The sequence below is a fragment of the Podarcis vaucheri genome, assembly GCF_965113315.1.
Source record: "Podarcis vaucheri genome assembly, chromosome: 15".
NCBI lineage: Eukaryota > Metazoa > Chordata > Lepidosauria > Squamata > Lacertidae > Podarcis > Podarcis vaucheri.
Genome location: NC_138753.1, coordinates 26,687,245 through 26,708,587, shown reverse-complemented (window position 1 = coordinate 26,708,587; position 21,343 = coordinate 26,687,245). Strand labels below are relative to the sequence as shown.

The 21,343-nt window shown below is 44.9% G+C and overlaps 2 long non-coding RNA genes across 2 annotated transcripts; one reads left to right on the top strand and one right to left on the bottom strand.

Moving 5' to 3' along the window:
- Positions 1-2,547: 2,547 nt before the first annotated feature.
- LOC309519874 lies at positions 2,548-7,833 on the bottom strand. Its single transcript, XR_014214038.1, has 3 exons — positions 6,765-7,833; positions 6,241-6,421; positions 2,548-2,866 (listed from the first exon to the last, which is right to left on the bottom strand). It is a non-coding gene; the product is annotated as an uncharacterized lncRNA (long non-coding RNA).
- Positions 7,834-7,847: 14 nt separating this feature from the next.
- On the top strand, positions 7,848-14,611 carry LOC309519868. The gene is made up of 2 exons (XR_014214029.1): positions 7,848-9,019; positions 14,154-14,611. It is a non-coding gene; the product is annotated as an uncharacterized lncRNA (long non-coding RNA).
- Positions 14,612-21,343: the final 6,732 nt, after the last annotated feature.

Below are 21,343 nucleotides of genomic sequence, written 5' to 3'. Positions count from 1 at the left end.
CCCTGGCTGAGCACATTTATGGTCTAATATATTATTGACAAGGCTGACTTTTATCAAAGTCTTCTGGCTGTAAGTGGTCATAAATGTGTGTCTTCCGCTCTTTACTATCCATTAGCTCATTAAAATAATTGTCTTAATTTGATTGTTAAAGTGATTAATAGGGCAAAGTGTTAACGGAAATTAATACTCGACGTGCAGCCGAAAAAATAACTCTGCTGAACTGGCACGGCATCAAAGTATGGAAGTTCGGTGGCTGGCGAGCCTTGGAATGTTAAATAAGGAACACTACAGGGCTCTCTGGTTGTCAAATGTGGGGTCTTGCTGCTGCTGCCACATGCATCAAAAGACAATGGGCCACAAGCACAGGTAGATGGGGGTCGTGTTTAGATAAGGCGCAAGAATGTAAGAAGAGCATGGCTGCTGGATCAGACCAGAAAGCTGGTCTAGTCCAGCATCCTATTCTCACAATGGCCAACCAGATACCCGTGGGAAACCCCTTGGCCTGCAAATAGGACCCAACCACAAGATCACTTTCCTCTTCTGTGGTTTCCAGCAACTGGTATTCAGAAGCGTATTCAGAACCAGTGGAGGCAGAGCCTAGCAACTTTGGATAGGTATTTCCTGATAGAGAAGCCTAGGAATATTTTAAAACATATAAAACAAAATGAGGTCCTTAGGGGTATCTGACCATCAGTGGTAGAGTGTCTGCTTTGCATGCAGTACATACCCTCCAACATTTCTCCAAGGATGTCCTAAGGAAAAGTGGGACATTCTGAGATCGAACCAGAAGCCAAGGTGGCTTCTGTAAAAATAGGAACACTTGGAGGGTCTGTGCAGAATGCACCAGGCCCAGTCCCCATCAGCATCTCCTGGTAAATCTGGGAATATGCATTGCCTGAAACCCTAGAGAGTTGCTGCCAGTCAATGTAGATAATACTCAGCTCGACGGAGCAACAATCTGACTCTATATAAGGGAGTTTCCTACATAATCACTCCCACCCCCATTTAAAAGCAGCAGATTCCCAGTTGCCTTGTAAAGTGTCCCTTTATTGAAGTCCAGATCTAGCAGGTCATCTGCCCCTCGTCAGTGTACCAGCTGTAAGCAGGAACGTTTATGCACAGCATGAAGCACCCCACACATTTGCTCAAGCAGAAATAATAAAATATTAAATGCAAACTTATTTCCTCCTGATTATCACTTGTCAATCAGCCTTTCCCGCAGCAAGTGGGTGACAGCAATGGAGATGAGCTCACATATATTACAGCCTGGAAGGAAACTGTGACTCTCGCAATGGAGGAACTGAATTGTACAGTTTTGCATTGAAATATTAAGTGGCGCATAGTAATATTCTGGGATGTTGAGCTGCCATCCATTGTTGAAGAAATAGAGCCCCACTGTGCACATCAAATCGTTCTTTCTTCTTTTTATCCTGTTCTCCCTTTCCACCTTTTTTGCATGGTGTTTCCGCTTTCGGATTTTGGCAATCACTTATTTTGAGGTTCATTATGCAGCCTCTTCATTCAGAATAGGGCCTCATCTTGAGTTTAGAAATTAAGAAGCCTATTCATCCATCAGATCTCTGGAGCAGGCTGAGTTTCAGTGAAAAGGAAGAGCCACGGATTTTTGCGATGCAAAAGAAAACAGTCAAATTGTGAATGAGACTTACACCAGCACTACCCGACCTGGTGCCCTCCCGGTGCCAGTCACCAATCCCTGGAGCCTCCTGGGCCTTGCCTGCCCATAAAGCAGTGAAAGGAGTGAGGAGGGGGAGACATAACCTCCACATGCCTTGCTCCCTATTTCTCTGGGAAGTGTTGAAGTTTGGGCACAGAAAGAGAAGCAAGCCAATGGACAGTGAGCAGGCAAAATGGATGCCCTCCCAGGGCTGGTATTGGCATAGCATGTCTGTTCACAAGCTTCCCAGAGGCTTCCCAGAGGCTGTTGAAAACAATGTGGTCTAGAAACATGGAGCTTGGGCTGAATCATTAGGGTGCTTTCTCTTAAATTCGAATGTTTTTGCTTTGGGGGTTTGCCTCAACTAATCACCCGGATCAACCCAGAAAAGGAACAAATTAGATCTACAAATGATACCCAACTTTGCCCAGCTTAGTAAAGTATTGCTCAGCTTGAGAACAAGGTGGGAGCGAGGCCAAATAGCTTCTCACGCTTAATTTTTCAGGCAAAACAGAAATGCTTGTGTGTGCTTGCAGAGTCATTTTTATATTACCATAAGCTGTAAATTCCTTGAAATGAGGTCCGGATTGCGATCACGTTGCAGCCACAAAAATGCGGTCACAACGGGCAGCTCTGACTTGGGGGGGAGGAGGAGGGGGAGGTGGTGCCATTTACTTTCTATTGCATTTACAGTTATTTCTTGTTTTTATGTCATGCTTTATCGAAACCCATTTTTTACTTTAATGGTTTTGACTTGGGGGAATAGATACTCCCCCTCTTTCCTTACCTCCCAGCATGCTTAAAAGGCCAAACCATAAAATCCCAGTTAAAGATGATCTTCAGTACAAAAACGTCCTCGGACTGTGTTTTGTTTTCTTTCTGCATTTTTATTTTGGAATAAGCCTCTCCACGTTATTCCTTTGGCTTTACACCCAAATAATTCTAGTTTAAGGCTATTTATTTCACTGGGTTCAAATCCAGACCTTTGCCCCATAAGTCAATTAGGACATCAATATGTAGCTGGCGTTTTCATACCTCTCTGCAGTTTCAGTTCAATTGTTTATTTGCTTCTGAGAGCTTTATTATCATTTATGGAGCCGCTTCTTAGTGAGCAAAGTTCTTTGTAATCTTTATTTTATTCTGCCTCATGACAATTCAGCAGTCTTGGTAATTACTCTCACATGATGAAACCTGAAAAAAGCAAAACAGATTGGTGGGGCTCGTGTTTAGTGGAGGCACTTCCAGTTATTGAACTGCAGTTGCCTCCTTGCAGATTTTCCAAACTCTGTACATCCCACTGTACTAGCATTTGGGATGATGGGCAAGGGAAGATGATTCCCAAAAGGATCCATAATAATTACCAAGCAAAAATAGAATCACTTCTCTAAAGCCCTCCAAGGATCCTGAATGAGCTTCTGCTTAGGTATATAAGGGAAACTGGGTATTAAAGAAAACCTACTTACAGTTCCCCAAAACAATATGTGAACCTTATTTTACTGTGAGGGCCAAATTACACAGTACATTAGCTACATAGCTATGCCTTTATTATTTTATACAGACCTCAGCGGTCTAAACCACTGAGCCTCTTGGGCTTGCAGATCCGAAGGTCGGTGGTTCAAATTCCTGCATTGGAGTGAGCTCCCGTTGGTCTGTCCCAGCTCCTGCCAACCTAGCAGTTTGAAAGCAGGCCAGTGTAAGTAGATAAGTAGGCACTGCTGCGTCATTTCCATGTGTTCTGGTTTCCATCATGGTGTTCCGTTGCGCCAGAAGCGGTTTAGTCATGCTGGCCACATGACCCGGAAAGCTGTCTGTGGACAAACGCTGGCTCCCTCAGCCTGAAAGCGAGATGAGTGCTGCAACCCCAGAGTAGCCTTTGATTGGACTTAACCGTCCAGGGGTCCTTTACCTTTTTCACCTTTTATTTTATACAAATTGTCAGTTAGGGACTTGGAGCTTTAATCTTCACATGAACACACACAGGTTCTAATCCAGACAAGAACCCCCATGTCTTCAATTTGCACAGGAAATCAGAAGCTCAAACTAAAGCAAATGATGCTATGATGGAAGCAGGCTACCTTAAAGCCTTGAGATTGGTTAGAAGAAATAGAATCCTAGAGTTGTAAATCGTCTCTTTCGACTCCCTACAGGAGATCCACTGCTAGATTATGCCCAACCACTGCAGACCTCCAGTGAAGGGCAGTCCACACACACACACACACACACACACACACACACACACACACCATACCCTCCAACATTTCTCTGATGAAAATAGGGGCATCCTATTCAATAATAATAACAATCAGAAGAACTTTACTATTTATAACCCACCCATCTGACTGGGTTGCCACTTTGGATGGCTTCCAACATATATAAAACATAAACTTTTCAAAAAAACCTTCCCTATATAGGGCTGTCTTCAGATGGCTTAAAGGTAAAGGTAAAGGTAAAGGTACCCCTGCCCTGAACGGGCCAGTCTTGACAGACTCTGGGGTTTGTGCGCCCATCTCACATTTATTGGCCGGGGGCCAGCGCTGTCCGGAGACACTTCCGGGTCACGTGGCCAGCGTGACAACGCTGCTCTGGCGAGCCAGAGCCGCACACGGAACGCCGTTTACCTTCCCGCTGGTAAGCGGTACCTATTTATCTACTTGCCCCCGGGGGTGCTTTCGAACTGCTAGGTGGGCAGGCGCTGGGACCGAGCAGCGGGAGCGCACCCCGCCGCGGGGATTCGAACCGCCGACCTTTCGATCGGCAAGCCCTAGGCGCTGAGGCTTTAGCCCACAGCGCCACCCGCGTCCTCAGATGGCTTAGGGGGTCACATAACTCCATACCCTTCAACATTTCTCTGATGAAAATAGTGGTGTCCTAAGGAAAAGTGGGACATACTGGGATCAAATCAGAAAACCAGGACGGCTTCTGTAAATCGGGGACGTCCCTGGAAAATAGGGACACTTGGAAGGTCTGACACACACAGAGCCCTCTAGGTTAATTGCTTCTGTTGTTGAACTGCTTTGACCAGCAGGACATTTCTGCTAATGCTCAGTTGAAAACTACCCTCTAATAACTTTAGCTCATTCAGTCTAGACTTTTGGCCTCCTGAGCAACAAAGAACCAGTCTTGGCCCTCTTCTGTGTGATAGTCCTTTGGGGATTTGAATAAATAGTGCATCCAGATGACTAAGGCTCTACATTTCTGCCCATAACCTGGAAGGCCTTTCCCAGGTCCTTGGAGCCTTGACCACATTCCCTGGATTTCCAGTTTGCCCATGGCATTTCACCCATTTCAGTGACTGTCACTTCTGCCGCTGTCAGACTCCTGGTGTTAGCATGCAAGGGCAGAGGACTGGAGCTAAGAAATGACAGTGATCACAGCCTGGAACTCTTTGAAAAGAAAGAAACAAGCCCATCAGCGAAGAGTTCTCCTGAGACAGTAGTCATTAGTTCATGAAGGCTGCGAGACTAGAAATAGAGGAATGAAGATAGCCAGTTGGGGAAAGATATGAGGACTCTGGATATGTGAACATGTTGACAGACTGCAAAGAATAATAACTAAGGCTGCCTGTGCCCATGACAGGGTGAGGGAGATGGGGAGGGAGACTCAGCACTGCCACCAACTCTCCCAAGGTGTATCACAAGGTTTTATCAAGAAAGACTCCGGAGTCAAGAAGCAAAGAAAACTTCAAAATGGAGAGAGGCGAGTGAGACTAGCACAAGAAATAGGAATCGGGAAAATTTCCTTTTATTTCCAGCTTACTGAAAACCAGCACCACTCAAGTTGAGGATGTATGTTGGTGAATCTCGGCATGTGATTTAAAAAATAAATAAATGATGCAGTTTTGAATTTTTAAATCACTGTTATCACTATGGTTGCAATTACATGCATTGTGGGCTTAAAAAGCACATTGGTCTCCTTTCCAATGCAGAGTGTTTCTAAGCATCTCAGTGTAGGTTGATGTGTGTGTGTGTGTGTGTGTGTGTGTGTGCGTGCCCCGCCCCCCCTCTCTCTCTGTGTGTAGCATAGCAGCAATTTGAAAGCTGTTTTGCCAGTCACTTACAGCCTTGCCCGAGAAAGCTGTGGCTTCAGGATGTTTTACTTCCCAGTGGCAGGAGGAGGCAGATGCAAGTGAGCTCCTTGCAAATAATAATAATAATAATAATAATAATAATAATAATAATAATAATAATATATTTATACCCCGCCCATCTGACTGGGTCTCCCCAGCCACTCTGGGCGGCTTCCAACCAAATATCAAAAACAATACAGTGTCAGAAATTTAAAACTTCCCTAAACAGGGCCACCTTTAGGTGTCTTCTGAAAGTCAGATAGTTGTTTATTTCCTTGAAATCTGATGGGAGGGCATTCCACAGGGCAGGCGCCACTACTAAGAAGGCCCTCTGCCTGGTTCCCTGTAACCTCACTTCTCGCAGTGAGGGAACTGCCAGAAGGCCCTTGGTGCTGGATCTCAGTGTCCGGGATGAACGATGGGGGTGGAGACGCTCCTTCAGGTATACAGGAGAGGAGGTATAAGAGGAGGGAGAGCAGTCAAGGAACAACTCACTCACCTGTTCCTCCATCAGGTACTCTTCTGCTAATGCTGGGATGGCAGCTGTAAACTTCTCTCAGGTAAAGGCCCATGGGGTACTTTATTCCCTACGTTCAGAGGCTGAGAAGAAAACAATTCAACCAAGGGCCACATTCCCATCTTGAGCAACCATCCGAGGGCCACATGCCATGCAAAAGGAGCTGGAGCAACAAATGCAAATGTTACCTTTGTACAGTGTTTTTTTTTTCTGGGGGTATGCAGGAATAAGCATACCCCTAAACATTTTGTGAATCCTAACGGGTGAAGAAACTTTTTTTTTTTTAGTTTCTTCTCTAGCATGTAAATCGTCAGTTCCGTTGAATAACACAGTGAATTGTCAGTTCTGTTGCTAATCCCGATGGCAACCTCATTTCCTGTCACGGTGTTTCCTGAGTTTCAGACAGAAGTGAGTGTTTAATGTGTGAAGCAGTGTGGAATGTGGATGTGCGGTGTTTTACTAATGAAAGTTTGGCCTCATTGAGGGGCAGAATTTCAATTACTAACCATTTTTCATCATCACAGCCAGCAAAGAAGTGTAAAGTTAATGATGACTTTGTAAAAACAAAAGATGGGACAACGGTGTTGTGTGATAACGCATGTTCTTTGTACTTTTGTCCATTTGCTGTATTTATTTTTCCTGATTTGAACGATAAAATGGTGGTTTTCTTGAGTCAAAATGAGAGTACCCTTAAACATTTTTTAAGAGAAAAAACACTGCGTTTGTACAATAGGCTAGATTTGACAGATGTTCATACCCCCTCTCTATCCTCCATCCAGGCAAACAACAGACAGAATCAGAGTTCAAGGACACAGGCCAGCCAAGAAGAACATTCAAGATGTGAAGGCAGGGAGGAGTGTGAGCAAGGGAGTGAAGGTATGGCCTGGAGAGAGTTCCAAGGGCCAGACAGAGAAGCTTTGAGAGTTGCATTTGGCCCCTGGGCCTGAGGTTTCTCATCCCCAGTCCAACAAAAGCTTTTGATGTTCTGCAGTCAAACTTACATCTAGTCCAGCATGCTGTTCTCACAGTGGCCAACCGGATGCCTGTGGGAAGCCTTCAAACAGGATATGACAACAGCATTCTGCCCAACTGCAACTCTTGTTAAATAAGTTGGAGTTCTTGTTATTAAATATACCAAGAAAAAAGCACTCCAAGAACTCTGGCCAATATAAGTTTCAATAGTGGGAGTGGTCCCTACTCGCAAATCAATAGTCAATTGTAACAAAAACTAATCCATTCAAAAGAATGTACAGTGGTACCTCAGGTTACATACGCTTCAGGTTACACACTCCGCTAACCCAGAAATAGTGCTTCAGGTTAAGAACTTTGCTTCAGGATAAGAATAGAAATCGGGCTCCGACGGCGCGGCAGCAGCAGGAGTCCTCATTAGCTAAAGTGGTGCTTCACGTTAAGAACAGTTTCAGGTTAAGTACGGACCTCCGGAACAAATTAAGTACTTTACCTGAGGTACCACTGTATTCTGACAAGGATTACAAACTTTTGAATGGATTAGTTTTTGTTACAATTGACTATTGATTTGCGAGTAGGGGCCACTCCCACTATTGAAACTTATATTGGCCAAAGTTCTTTCAACTGCAACTCTCAGCAACTGGTGTTCAGAGGCATGATACATCTGACAAGGGTTATTCACAGCGCATTAAGGCTGTGGTTTTTGATGCCTGCCTGCCTCAGGTGTAAAACATCTGGAGGGCAACCAGGTCAGGGATAGTCAGGGCAAATACATTTTGCAAGATTGTTGCCTGTCTGGCACACTTAACCACAACAGCAATTACATGGTTTTGGGAGCAGGAAACCAGGAACATTCCTATTAATAAGCTGTCACCTTTGTCATTTTTCTCTTTCCTTTCCTGAGACCAATATAGTTCCCTCTGCGTACACTGCCCCCCCCCAAACAGCTAAGAAAATTACTATTACAATAGCAACAGGACTGCTTCAGTGTAAAATATTCCTGCTTTGTACTGGTGGTGGTTCTTAAAAGGAACACTTTTGTCCATTATTAACAATAATAAATGCAGCTTGAAAGGGATTTCTGACACTTTTTTTCAAATAAAATCCACTGAGAATGCAGGGAAGAGAAACAAAGTTAAACAAAGTGATTATCTGCAAGCTTGAGCTTTAACAATAGAGGCAAATTGTAATCACATTCTTTGAACAATTGAAATTGTGTGCCGAGCAGGCAACCTTTTGTCCCCTCCTGTGCCAGGCATAAAATGAGGTATAAAACACATGCGTGGGGTCACGTTTTTTCCTGATCTAGGCTACAAAACTCCACAGAACTTCCTTGAAATGGGCATTCAAAAATCCCCTCCTTTGATGCTGAAATCAAATTTTGGCTAAAATTAATTCTAGCAAGTTGAGAACTTTCCTAAATTTCACCCTTTAAGCTTGTCTCTGAATAAACTAATTCCTCCTAGAATGCCTATTGGTTTTACACTACAAGTAAAACACTCCCGGCCTCGTCTATGATCTTTACATCCCCCTCGAGGAAACAATCTGGGTTGCTCACCCTAGCTAACCCCTAATTCAACCCTAACCAGGCTCAAAACTGATCTAAGTGCTTTCCAAGCCCTAATTAGAACTCACTGAAAGACAAGCCCTATCTGACAGTTAAACTGTCAGGATCCAACTGTTAACTTCCTACTCTTTCCTGATTGGATGGACACTCCACCCAGCCCTGATTGGTTTCTGGGTCACCAGGAGGATGACCCAAGGTCTGTCTGGCACACTGGCAAACAAGCAGGTGATAGCAATGAGGATGAAGGGGGGCGGGAGGAGGAGGAACAACTAGTGATATCATGGCAGTGGGGAGACAGACTCCTCATAGAGGGTGTCCTACTCAAGGGCCCTCCAGGCTTAGAGCTGGCCCTGCCAGCTGGACAGCTGAGCCTTGAAGGCTGTCCACAAACTCATCTTCAAGAGAGCTTTGAATTGAAATTGAAATTGAAATTGAATTGAAATTGAAATTGAAATACTTTATTGTCACTTGTACAGCTTATATACAGTGAGATCACATGAGCACCCCCCCACACTCAGCTCTCTTAGTCTTAATTCCCCTCGTTTACTGACACACACACACCAAACCCGAAAGTCAGTTGCCCTGTTGTCATCTTTTCATGCAGCAGCCTAACAGACCATGAATAGAAGCTGTTCTTTACCCTGTTGGTGCGACTAATCATGCTTCTATATCTTCTGCCTGAGGGCAGGAGATCAAGAAAGTGCCGGCCAGGGTGTGAATCATCCCTGAGAATTTCCCTCACTCTCCCGAGGCAACGTTCTTCCGCTATTTCATCCAGCAGATTCACGGGACAGCCCACAATATCTTGTGCTGTATTCACCACCCTCTGTAGGCACTTCCTATCAGCTGATGTCAAACCAGCGTACCACACCGTGATGCAGTATGAAAGGACACTTTCTATTGCTGACGGGTAGAAGGAGATCATCAAATGTTGATTGACATCATTCTTTCACAATATTCTGAGGAGATGGCGTCTCTGTTGGGCTTTCTTAACCACCTGGGTTGTATTTATTTTCCAAGTAAGGTCTTCACTGACATAAACTCCTAGGAATTTAAAGGAAGAGACTCTCTCCACACAGCTCTCCCCGATGTACAGCGGCGCTAGTTCTCCTCTCTTCCTCCGAAAGTCCAACACCATCTCCTTTGTCTTGCTGATATTAAAGTGCAAGTTGCTCCCTAGGCACCATGTAGATATTTTTTGGACCTCCCCTCTATACGCTGATTCCTCTCCACCTGTTAGTAAACCCATTATGGTGGTGTCATCTGCAAACCTAAAGTCAGGCAGGTGAACAAAATGGTGTTCTTGGCTGAAGTATCTCCAGAACGTGATTGAAGAGAGAGCTCTGGAGAGAGGATGGGAGGCAGGCAGACTCCCTCCTCCAGGGAATGGCTTCCTAATGCTGACTTCTTTGGAACTGCAGATAATGAAAAATCAAATGTGTCAGTAATATATTCAAAGTGTCGGTAATGTAGTCAAGAATTGGCCTCCAGAAGCCAGCCTTTGTGAACAACATTAGATCTTTCTTCTTCTTTTTTTAATGGCGAGACACATCCTTGCAGCAGCCACATGCATTTCCAAAGTGCTTATCTCCTAGTACACAGAAGAAGGATGCTGGAAGAAGGAGAGGGGGGGAGAGAGAGAGAGGTCAATGAAGTGTTCATATATAGGGCAATTTCCCTTGCAACAGTGAGTTCTTATTCCATATTCCCCTCTCTAAAAAAAGAAAGATTCTCCTAAAAAAAAAACACTTTTAAAAGAAACTGTATAAACTTCAGAGAATCACAAAGCTGGAAGGGACCCATCTAGTCCAATCCTCTGCAATGAAGGAATATGCAGCTGGCCCATACGGGGGTCAAAGCTGTGACCTTTGTATTATCAGCACCACACTCTAACCAACTGAGCTATCCAATAATTCTTCAAGTAGAGTAGAAATAAAATTATGAATTAAAAGATGGCTAAGATTCACACACAAATATATACATAAAACCATTTTTTTTAAAAAAATAAATAAATACAGAATTTCAAATGTGAAGCCTGAATTTGCAATTGTACCTGAAAAATCCATATTCCCAGAGTGTCGAGCTTGCTTATTATTTTCATTCCAACATATGGCAAATAGGAAAATCTTTAAAGATCTCTGTTGCCAGATATAAATATCTTTTCAAATCAACAACCCAGTATCAAATCCGACCTCAGATGTCATCTAATGGCAACACCGCTACCCAATTTTAGAAGATTTACAGAATATCTGGTGGACATTTGACGTCATAATAATAATAATAATAATAATAATAATAATAATAATAATAATAATAATTTTTTATATCCCGCCCTCCCCAGCCGAAGCCGGGCTCAGGGCGGCTAACAACAATCAAATAATCCAACATTCTAAAAACATTTCATTATAAAAATTAATTAAAATCAAATTGATGGCAACCGTTAAGCAAAATTCTGTGCAGATTGCCAGAGGAGGGAGTCAGGCTGCGCCCTGACCAAAGGCCTGGTGGAACAGCTCTGTCTTGCAGGCCCTGCGGAAAGATGTCAGGTCCCGCAGGGCACTAGTCTCTTGTGACAGAGCGTTCCACCAGATTGGAGCCGCAGCCGAGAAAGCCCTGGCTCTAGTTGAGGCCAGCCTAACCTCTCTGTGGCCTGGGACCTTCAGGATGTTTTTATTTGCAGACCGTAAGTTCCTCTGTGGAACATACCAGGAGAGGCGGTCCCATAGGTACGAGGGTCCTAGGCCGTATAGGGCTTTAAAGGTTAAAACCAGCACCTTAAACCTGATCCTGTACTCCACTGGGAGCCAGTGCAGCTGCTATAGTACCGGATGAATGTGATCTCACAGCGAAGACCCCATAAGGAGTCTCGCCGTGGCATTCTGCACCCGCTGGAGTTTCTGGGTCAGTCTCAAGGGCAGCCCCACATAGAGCGAGTTACAATAATCCAGTCTGGAGGTGACCGTCGTGTGGATCACAGTGGCTAGGTCAGGGCGAGAGAGGTGAGGAGCCAACTGCTTAGCTTGGCAGAGATGAAAAAATGCCGCCTTTGTTATAGCTGTAATCTGCGCCTCCATAGAGAGGGAGGTATCGAAGATTACACCCAAACTCTTAATGGACGGTGCTGGCACTAATTGCACCCCCGCAAGAGATGGGAGTTGCCCCCTCAATCCCATATCGTCCCGTCCCAGCCAGAGGACCTCTGTCTTCGAAGGATTTAACTTCAACCGGCTCCCACGTAACCATCCAGCCACAGCTTCCAGACATCTGAGTAGAAAACCCTCCAGTAACCACAGCACCAAGAATCAAGACTGAAGTCAACCTCAGTTTACTCCATTGTTGTCGGTGAGCAGGAATGCAGATCCAGGGAATTTTTTCAGAGCTGAAGTTATTGTTGTCAAAGCAATGAGTTAACTGGTAACACTTCTTTGCAATTTATGATTAAAAGCTAAAGGCTGAATTTCAGCTGGCTGATACTCTTTTACAAGTTTAACCCAGACAGAAGTAAGCACTGCTAGGCCCAGTGGAGTTGAAGAAACTATGCACAGGATAGCTGTTATGCAGATTCTAATAAAATGGGCATTAAACTATAAAGTATTGCTCTCTGGAGGGTGTGCATGTACATATGTGAACATACTTGCCCGTGCACACACAATAATGGACCAACAGAGCTGTCTGCATGTTTTTATTCTCCTTTGGGGAAGGACTGCGTACTCTCCTTGGGGACGTGGCTGTGGGCAGCCATCATAACAGCCTAATGCTCTTCCAATTTTACCACTGCGTCCCTGTTCCCTGCCCATCTCCCCAGCCTGGCTTTGTTCCCCAGATCCTGGAGATGAACTCAAGAGCAGTCAGTTTGGTTTAGCAGTCTCTCCATTCTCTTCCAGCTTTGCGCTTGGGCTGATCTTAGAACCAGGAGTTTGTCAGCAAAGAGTGACAGCCGAGGGAGCATTAAGTGAATGCCGAGAACTTTGGCTGCCTGCGCTTTGCAAAGCACACTGTGTTTATTTAGATCCAGGAAACCCCTCAGCGAGGCAGCCCGGGCCTGCGGTGAGCGGGAAGTTATTAACGCTGAAGAGTTTCCATGAACAACTGACAACAATAATAAAACATGTTCCAGAGGGCTTAATAAAACGTCTCGGCTTCTCTTGCCGTAGCAAAAGGGGAAGAAGGGAGTGCAGAAAGCATGACGCCTGGCTTCTTGCTAGCCTGCCCCATCTGCTGTTAGCAAAAGAAACCCCTCCCCACTTTTAAATGAATCTTTTCCACAGATGGAGAATAAATGGAGTAAGTCTCCAAAACAGAGTTTGAATGCAGATAAAATAAAATAACTTCTTCTAAATTGAAATAGACACACACACACTTGCAGATGGGAAGTTATTATAGATCAAAGCTAGCCAATGCAACACCATTTTCATGTTGATGGACTTCAACTCACACCAGCCTTAGCTGGCATAGTCAATGGTCAGGGGTGATGAGAGTTTGAGTCCAACAGCATATAGAGGGCATCATTTTGCCCACCCCTGCTGTAAGATTTTGGGGTAAAAGCACTGCCTGGAAAGTGTGCTCTCTGAAGATTTGGCCACAAGCTTTTAAAACTCATTCTTCAAACTTGGTGTGAAAAGTGTTCAAGCATGAAAGGAAAATTCTGAAGATTTGCTGACAAAGCATGAAATTTCCTGAGTTGAAATATGAGCAGGATATGAATTTTTGCAATGGCCATTTCACCCACTGAACCTGAGCCGAAGAAAACTCAACTTGCTCTGAACCTAGTCAGCACATAATATAGGATTTTCAAATAACCAGAAACGCACCATAAAAGGAGTGCAAGGACTCCCTTGGGATGTGGTGGACTCTTCTTCCTTGGAGATTTTAAAGCAGAGGTTGGATGACCATCTGTCATCTATGATTTAGTTGAGATTCCTGCCTTGCAGAGGGGCTGGACTACATGAACTTCTGCATCCCTTCCAACTCTACAACTCTATGATTCTATAATTTGGCTGTGAAGTAGGTTTCCACAGGATTCAACCCTGGTGTTGGGACCCCTTTCTTCAGGGGATGAGGCTGGGAATGTGGAATCTGGAGATTTGAAGAGGGCATTGTCCTCAAACATAGTCCACAATGTACAAAGTAAACTAGAACAACTTGTGCAAGAAGGGTGTGATGTGCCAGCACTTTTCTGACCCAAGGACATAATTCTGCTCTCCTCTAACTCTGAAGATTAGATAAATTGCTGTTGTGCTCATGTCCTGCTTTCAGGCTTTCCATAAGCATCCGGTTGGCCACTGTGAGAACAGGATTCTGGAATAGAAAGGCTACTAGCCTGATTCAGCAAACTAACTTTATATTCTTGTATTCTCAGGACTCCCATCTCAGAAACCCTAGTGGAACCTCTGCCTCCCCTACTCCATTGACTTCGACAGCTACTAAAGCAAGCTGGGTCGTTTTAAATGAAGAAGTTCCTGTCACAGAAGGTGGAACAAGCTACTGAGTCAGAGCTGCAGCACCTATTTAAGGTTCCGTGTCAGGATGACTGGTGCTGAAGCAACTGTTGAACTCTGCTCCTATGAAGACTCCAGCCAGAGCCCTGCATGGAGCTGTCCAGGGTGCCATGGATGCCTCACCGCACCACTGCTGAAGCCACTGCTCAAAAGAGAATTAGTTTCTCAGTATAGGGATGGATGCACTAGGGAGAAGCTCACTGAGTGAGTTCAGTCAGCTGCTGAAATCCGTCATGAGTTAATTGGTCCTCATAAACCACAGCTATCGGCACTGCCAAAGAAAACTGGAGTATATGTAATAAAAGAGAAATTATGGGTTGCCTTGTTTATACCTTTCATAATTCAGACTGTGAGGGTTTTGCTTGACCTCCCAGCTTTGTTTAGACAGCATCTACCTAGGACAAAAGCTCCTTGGAGAGGGTTGGGGGCTATTTTGGCCCTTCTTGTTGACATGACCACAGGTCAAATAGACTGCCAAAGGGGGGTGGGAATGGATGTGCTCGGTGTCAGATCAATTATTTCTCTGTGCTAACCTATTTAAGCTTTTATTTACTGGTTTCAATTTGTAGCTATCCTGTCCAAGGACTTTGGCAGGGCACAAATATGAAAGCCATAAAGATTTCAAAGGTGCCCAAAATGCATCGGGGGACAGAAGAGAGCATTGCTCAAGGCTAGGGGCAGAGAGAATGATGAAAGATCTCAATTTCTATAATGTGTAGATTGGAATGTGGGCAAGAAAAGGCTGCTATATTGTCAGTTCTTGACTGATAAAGAGAGTGCATTTCAGTGGAACATTTGGTATCCATCAGATAACTTTTTAAAGTTACACAGTTGCGCTCTCTCTCTCTCTCTCTCTCTCTCTCTCACACACACACACACACACACACACACACACACTAAATGAAGCCTCAAGACAGATAAAGGAATAACTAAATGTCACTTCTTTGTTAAATGCCAGGATCTGCAATGAGCAGTGCTTTGTGTAACTTCATTAGCTCAATCCATCAAGGTAGGGTTGAATAATCTCAGGCCTGGGGACTGAATGCAGCCCTCGTAAACTCTCCATCTCAGAACTCCCTCCAATGACACCCCTCCCACCAGGCCACATCTTCCTCCAATAAACAGCTGCTAGGCAGCTTACAGGGGTGTGGAGAAACAACTGATGACGTCATGGAGGTTTCAGGAAGCACGGGCACCCAGGAAGGCTGCAGAATGCCAACCATCAGAGAGTGACTTGCATAATGAAAGAAAGGATGCCCACACACCTGCTTTGGTCACCTTGAAAGTAAAACTAGCCCCTGCCCCAAATTTTGAAACCCATACCCAACCTATGATAATTTTACAGAAGGAATTTTTGGCACAGCCTTGGGAATGAAATCAATGGAGGGAGGGGCTGGGGGGGCTTTTTGTACTTCTTGGAAGTCTTTACAACTTTGCCTTAGAAAAGGTCTGAGTGCACAAGCTCCAGGCAGAGACCTTACAGCAAGTTTCAAGGCTGAGTCTGCCTACACCTGAAGTGGAGGGTCCAACCTCCCTCTGGCTCAGCCTTTCTCAACCTGTGGGTCCCCAGATGTTGTTGAACTACAACTCCCATCACCCCTAGCTGGCAAGCTAGAGCTCAGGGATGATGGGAGTTGTAGTCCAACAACATCTGGGGACCCACAGGTTGAGAACCACTGCGTCTAGCCTAGCTGATTCCTGCTATTCATAACCACTGTGCATATGATCCAGCACAGCCAGGCTTAGACATGGAATTGATGGAGGCTGGGCATCCTTTTCCTGTGCAACCTGATCTCCGATGGTGCAGACATGTTTCATTGAAGGTAATTTGTCTCTTGCAAACACAGACAAGGAAAAACAACCGCCTCTTTCCCTCTGGGTTGCTGAAACGGTGTTATGTTCAAAATTACAGCATGTAGCTTTTAAATGTAACTCAATTAGGACCAGGATGGCTTGGGGAACAGACTGCATCACAGAAAGATTGGATTAGGAAGGTGACTTCAGCACATTTGCCAAGAGCAGAGCAAGGCTAGGGTTGCTGATAGGAATCTCCAAACCACCTGTGCTGCAGTGCATGAATTAGATTTTTGCCTGGTTGCAGTTGCTGTGTGCATCTCACCCAGGTGGCATCTCGCCCAATACATTCTTAATGGTGGTCCTTCCCAGGCCACTGTGTTTAAAAAAGTGTAACCATGATGTGACAGCTTGTGATGGTTTCTGGCGCCTCCAATTTGGAGCTTGGAAGCCTGCCACTTAGGTAATCCTTTTCTTGAAGAACAGATGGGTCTTCAACTGGGAATAGCGAGAGCTTCTGACTGGTAGAGAGCAAGCTGATTCCCCGATAATGCCACCATAGAGTGGCTCACACTGAAAGGACAAGACCCAGCCTAAAGAGCTCATGAATTTTAGAAGCTGGGCAAGAAAGGGAGAAAAGGGAAGACGGGAGTAACAAGGGATGGATGTGAGCAAACGAAGTTAGGCTTTGCTTTAATCAAGAATGAAGAGTAAAAAGTAAACAGCTTCACAAAAATATTGTGACCTTGTCAGTACCCACAGGAGCAAGGCTGCAAGGTGGGCTGGTGGCTTCAGAACCATGGATAGTTCCAAGTAAGGAACTTGTTCCAGAGGTGAATTGGGCCTTATAAGTCTCCTCCTCCTATATCCACCTTTCTGAAGCTCCACCCTCTTGGCCTACACACTGCAGTTCTTAAAGGACAATCCCCTTGGCATGCAGATGGCTATTTCTTTGCCTTCCTTGAATGCTCTCTGTGCCATTGGGCAAGTGTGGTAGCATGGGAAGCCATCAGTTCCTTTGATGAGCCAGGCATAGATGACTATGTCTATGAGGGTTCCAGACCAATGCTGGTGATTCAAAGCCTGTGAAGCCTACAGACCACCAGTCTTAGGCTTCATGGGCTTTAAATCACCAGCATTGGGCTTCATTGGGTCTAAAAAACAAAACAAAACATGATTCTCCAGTTGGTGATACATCAGCCCTAGACTTCTTGTTTCCTTCTGCAGGCTTGAAGCCATGACAGCCACCACAGCAGTGTAGTGGTTAAGAATGTCAGAGCAGGACTGGGGAAACCAAGGCTCAATCCCAACACAGCCAGAAAACTCACTGGGTGACCTAGGCCAGTTGCTATCTCTCAACTTAACATACCTTGCAGGATTGTCAGTAGTGGAGGCTGGTCTATTAGGCACTGGCCCACCAATCTCACTCTTGATTCCTCCAAGACCACCTGCCTTCTTACTCATAGTCAGTACAGAGGGTAGCCCTGGTTGTCTGCTTACTTCACCTTAGTGTTGCCCTTGTAGAAATCTGCAGGGACAAAGATGAGGACATTGGTCTGGTGCCACCTACTCCTGACCTTCCCACCTTTCACCCTACCTGTCCCAATAGTCACCAGCCACCACTGGCTGTCAGAACTGTGTGGCATAAATCTATCCCATTTCAGTCTCTCTGGCACTTAATCACAGGTTCTGCCCATCCCATTTTGTACTTAAAAACACACACACATTAAGAGTCCACATTTAAATAATACACATTTTGTAGATACTTTCTGCATAAAACATGCTGTTTTAAAATGTAAAAGTACACACTTTCCCAATGCATTCATCTGTGAAATAAGCATTTTGTATGCACTTTTAAAGTAAAATAGCTATTTTTGTGCACATTCTTTGAGTACCTAAACTACATTTTGAAACCTGGAGAAGTGTGTAATCCAACTGGGAGTTGTAAAATCTGTGAGCAAGTTCTGGAAGCATCAGATTGGGTTAGTCCAATGTAAAAAGTGGACCAAATGAATTCCTCCCCATTCCTAGATAGGTCTCATGTACACCACCCTCAACACCTTGGAGTCAGGGGAAGAGCTCACACTGTAGTAATAAACAAAGGTAAAAATTCAAACTCAAGAAGAAGGTGCAAGTGATACGAGGCACCCAAGACACTGCATCAAATTGTGACTCCTTGGAAACCACCATTCAGAGTTATTCACCTTGATCCAGAGGCCAGCCAAACATGCATATGACAAAATCTGAGTTTTATTGACCCTGCTGGAGAGAGAGTGGGGCAGGTTGGGAGAGAGAGTGGGGCAGGCTGGGGGAGAAGAGAGCCAGTGTGGTGTAGTGGTTAAGAGCGATAGACTCGTAGTCTGGGGAACCGGGTTCGATTCCCCGCTCCTCCACATGCAGCTGCTGGGTGACCTTGGGCTAGTCACACTTCTCTGAAGTCTCTCAGCCCCACTCACCTCACAGAGTGTTTGTTGTGGGGGAGGAAGGGAAAGGAGAATGTTAGCCACTTTGAGACTCCTTCTGGTAGAGATAAAGTGGGATATCAAATCCAAACTACTACTACTACTACTACTACTACTACTACTACTACTACTCTTCTTCTTCTTCTTCTTCTTCTTCTTCTTCTTCTTCTTCTTCTTCTTCTTCTTCTTCTTCTCTTCTTCTCTCTAAGAACATAAAAGGGCCTCTTTTAAACCCATCCAAGATGGTTGTCCACCATCACTACATTTAGTAAGCATACATTCCATAGTTTAACCACATGCTATACAAAGAGGTCATTTTTTGTCTGTTCTGACCCTTCCAACATCCATCTCTTACTTGCATTAAAACAACAACAACTGGAAATTAATTTTTAAAATATTTCTATTGCTTTTCTGTTATCCTAACTCTAGTGAAAAGGTTAAATATTGACACTTCAGTTTAGAGAGGCTGCCCTCACTTCCCTCACCCCATGGAGTCCTATCCCTCAATGAATAGAATTATAGGCCAGAAGTAGTACTACGTATAACAGCCATTGTCAACATGGTGCCCGCCAGCTGTTTTGGACTACAACTCCCCTCATCTCTGGTTGGGGCAGTGTGTGTTGGTACAATCAGTGTGTGCTCAGTGGGTATTGTGCTAGAGTCCCAGGCATATGGGGCGGCGATGCTGAATGGGTTGAGTCATTCAAAAAATCAGGAGAGCTTTGGGTACAGCAGCAGCAATGGTGGAACAAGGGTCACTGGAACCAATATAAATAGGGAGAGAAAGATAGATTGTGTCACTGCCCAGGAGAGCTTTGTAGGCATGCAATGTTTTCAGCCACAAATTAGCCATTGATTTCTTGCAAGGAAAGAGTTTTCCCAGGGAAGCCTAATTTATTTATTTTCTAATCTGTTGTCTTTAAGAAGAGTGGAGAGAGAGAGAGAGAGAGAGAGAGAGAGAGAGAGAGAGAGAGAAATTAACTCCCCTAAAAGAACGGTGTCTTGCCTTGCACTGCTGACCATAGTTTTCAGTAAAGAAAGGCTATTTCCTTCAACAGGCTGCTCTTCAACAGCTTGTGAAAAAGGAGAGATTTATTTCTGGGGGATTACTTTTTAATAAAAATAATAATAACTCAGAAGGAGGGGATAGGAGCCATCTGAAGAAATAGAAATTACAAAAGATGTTGCCTTTGGCCTTTGTGTCAATCTGTCCTTTGGTGCAAATTTAATTAAAGGAGATGCAAGTGGATGGGCTTTCTTGAAAAAGAATCAGAAACTTCTCCCTAGCCACTTCTCCCTATACACGTCTATCATGTTCATACTTTCTTGCCTTTTCTATAATGGAAAAGGTCCCCAGTATTAAAGCCTGATTGCCTATGTATCTGCTACATTAGGGATGAGGAACCTCTACAGATGTGCTTCCATCTCAGAGCCAACCCTGAGAGCTCTTCCCAAGCCCAGTTCCACATATCTCACATCCACCTCTCTGGTGGCTGCTCTCAAGGCTGTTCCTTCTTTGTTACATGACCTTGGGATCACTCATTCCCTTTGTTGGGGAATAAGGTTATGGATTTGGGAGATGAATCAGATGGTGCGAAGGAATTGTTCACAGGGCTGGCCATGATAGTCCCCACTTCTGAAGAAGCTCCAGCATAGGAGGAAGCCATGATCACAACACCTCTCTGCCATTCCTGCCATCCAAAACCAGCCCGGAAGACCCCACAGAATCACTGTCTTTCCCCATGCCATAGTAGCCCATGGCTGCTGAATCAAGGAAGGCCCCTTGAACTGGAAGAGCTTCTTCTGCAGAGCTCTCTATTCAGACCAAGCTGCAGCCAGCCATGCTTGAGTCTGGGCTTTTCTGTTTAGCAATGTTCCTAAATGTTCTAAACTTGAATTATAGTGCTGGAGGAACTCTTGAGAGTCCCATGGACTGCAGGAAGATTAAACCTATCAATTCTGAAGGAAATCAGCCCTGAGTGCTCACTGTAAGGACAGATCCTGAAGCTGAGGCTCCAGTACTTTGGCCACCTTATGAGAAGACTCCCTGGAAAAGACCCTGATGTTGGGAAAGATGGAGGACACTAGGAGAAGGGGAGGATGAGATGGTTGGACAGTGTTCTCGAAGCTACCAGCATGAGTTTGACCAAACTGCAGGAGGCAGTGGAAGACAGGAGTGCCTGGCATGCTCTGGTCCATGGGGTCATGAAAAGTCGGACATGACTAAACGACTAAACAACAACAACAAACTTGTTCAAGCTTGAGTCAAGGGGTGGCCCACCCCAAATTGCCACGTGAGGTGAAATGGAAAGGTCCTACTCCTGCTGGCACACACCCTGCCCCCCCAGCCTCATTTAGCAGGGGTTGCAAGCCTGCAGCAGTGGCTTCCAGTGAGATCTCATAATATCTTGTTGGAAGCTACTGTAGACCAATCTTGGCAGCGGGAGGAGCAGGCAGAGCACCCATGAGGGCACCGTCCCACGGGCTTCCACCTCATGGGAGGGCTGACCTCGCTTGAGCCTCACATTGGAGCTGTTGTCCTGAATGCTTCACCTCAAGCAAAACACTCCTGCCAATTTTGAGACTCCCTTTAAAAGCCAAAGTTTATTGTGTGACATAAAAGCAAAAACGTCTGCTCTGCTTTTCTTTAATAGATGGAGTCCCAGCAGAGCGGGGTCTCCAGTTTGCTCCCTGCTTCCATTCGACACTATTGTTTTAGCACTTTTCTGACAGTTTAATGATACTCCGTGTAATATTAGCAAAGCCAATTTGTTAATCTGCCAATGCCCGCCGTT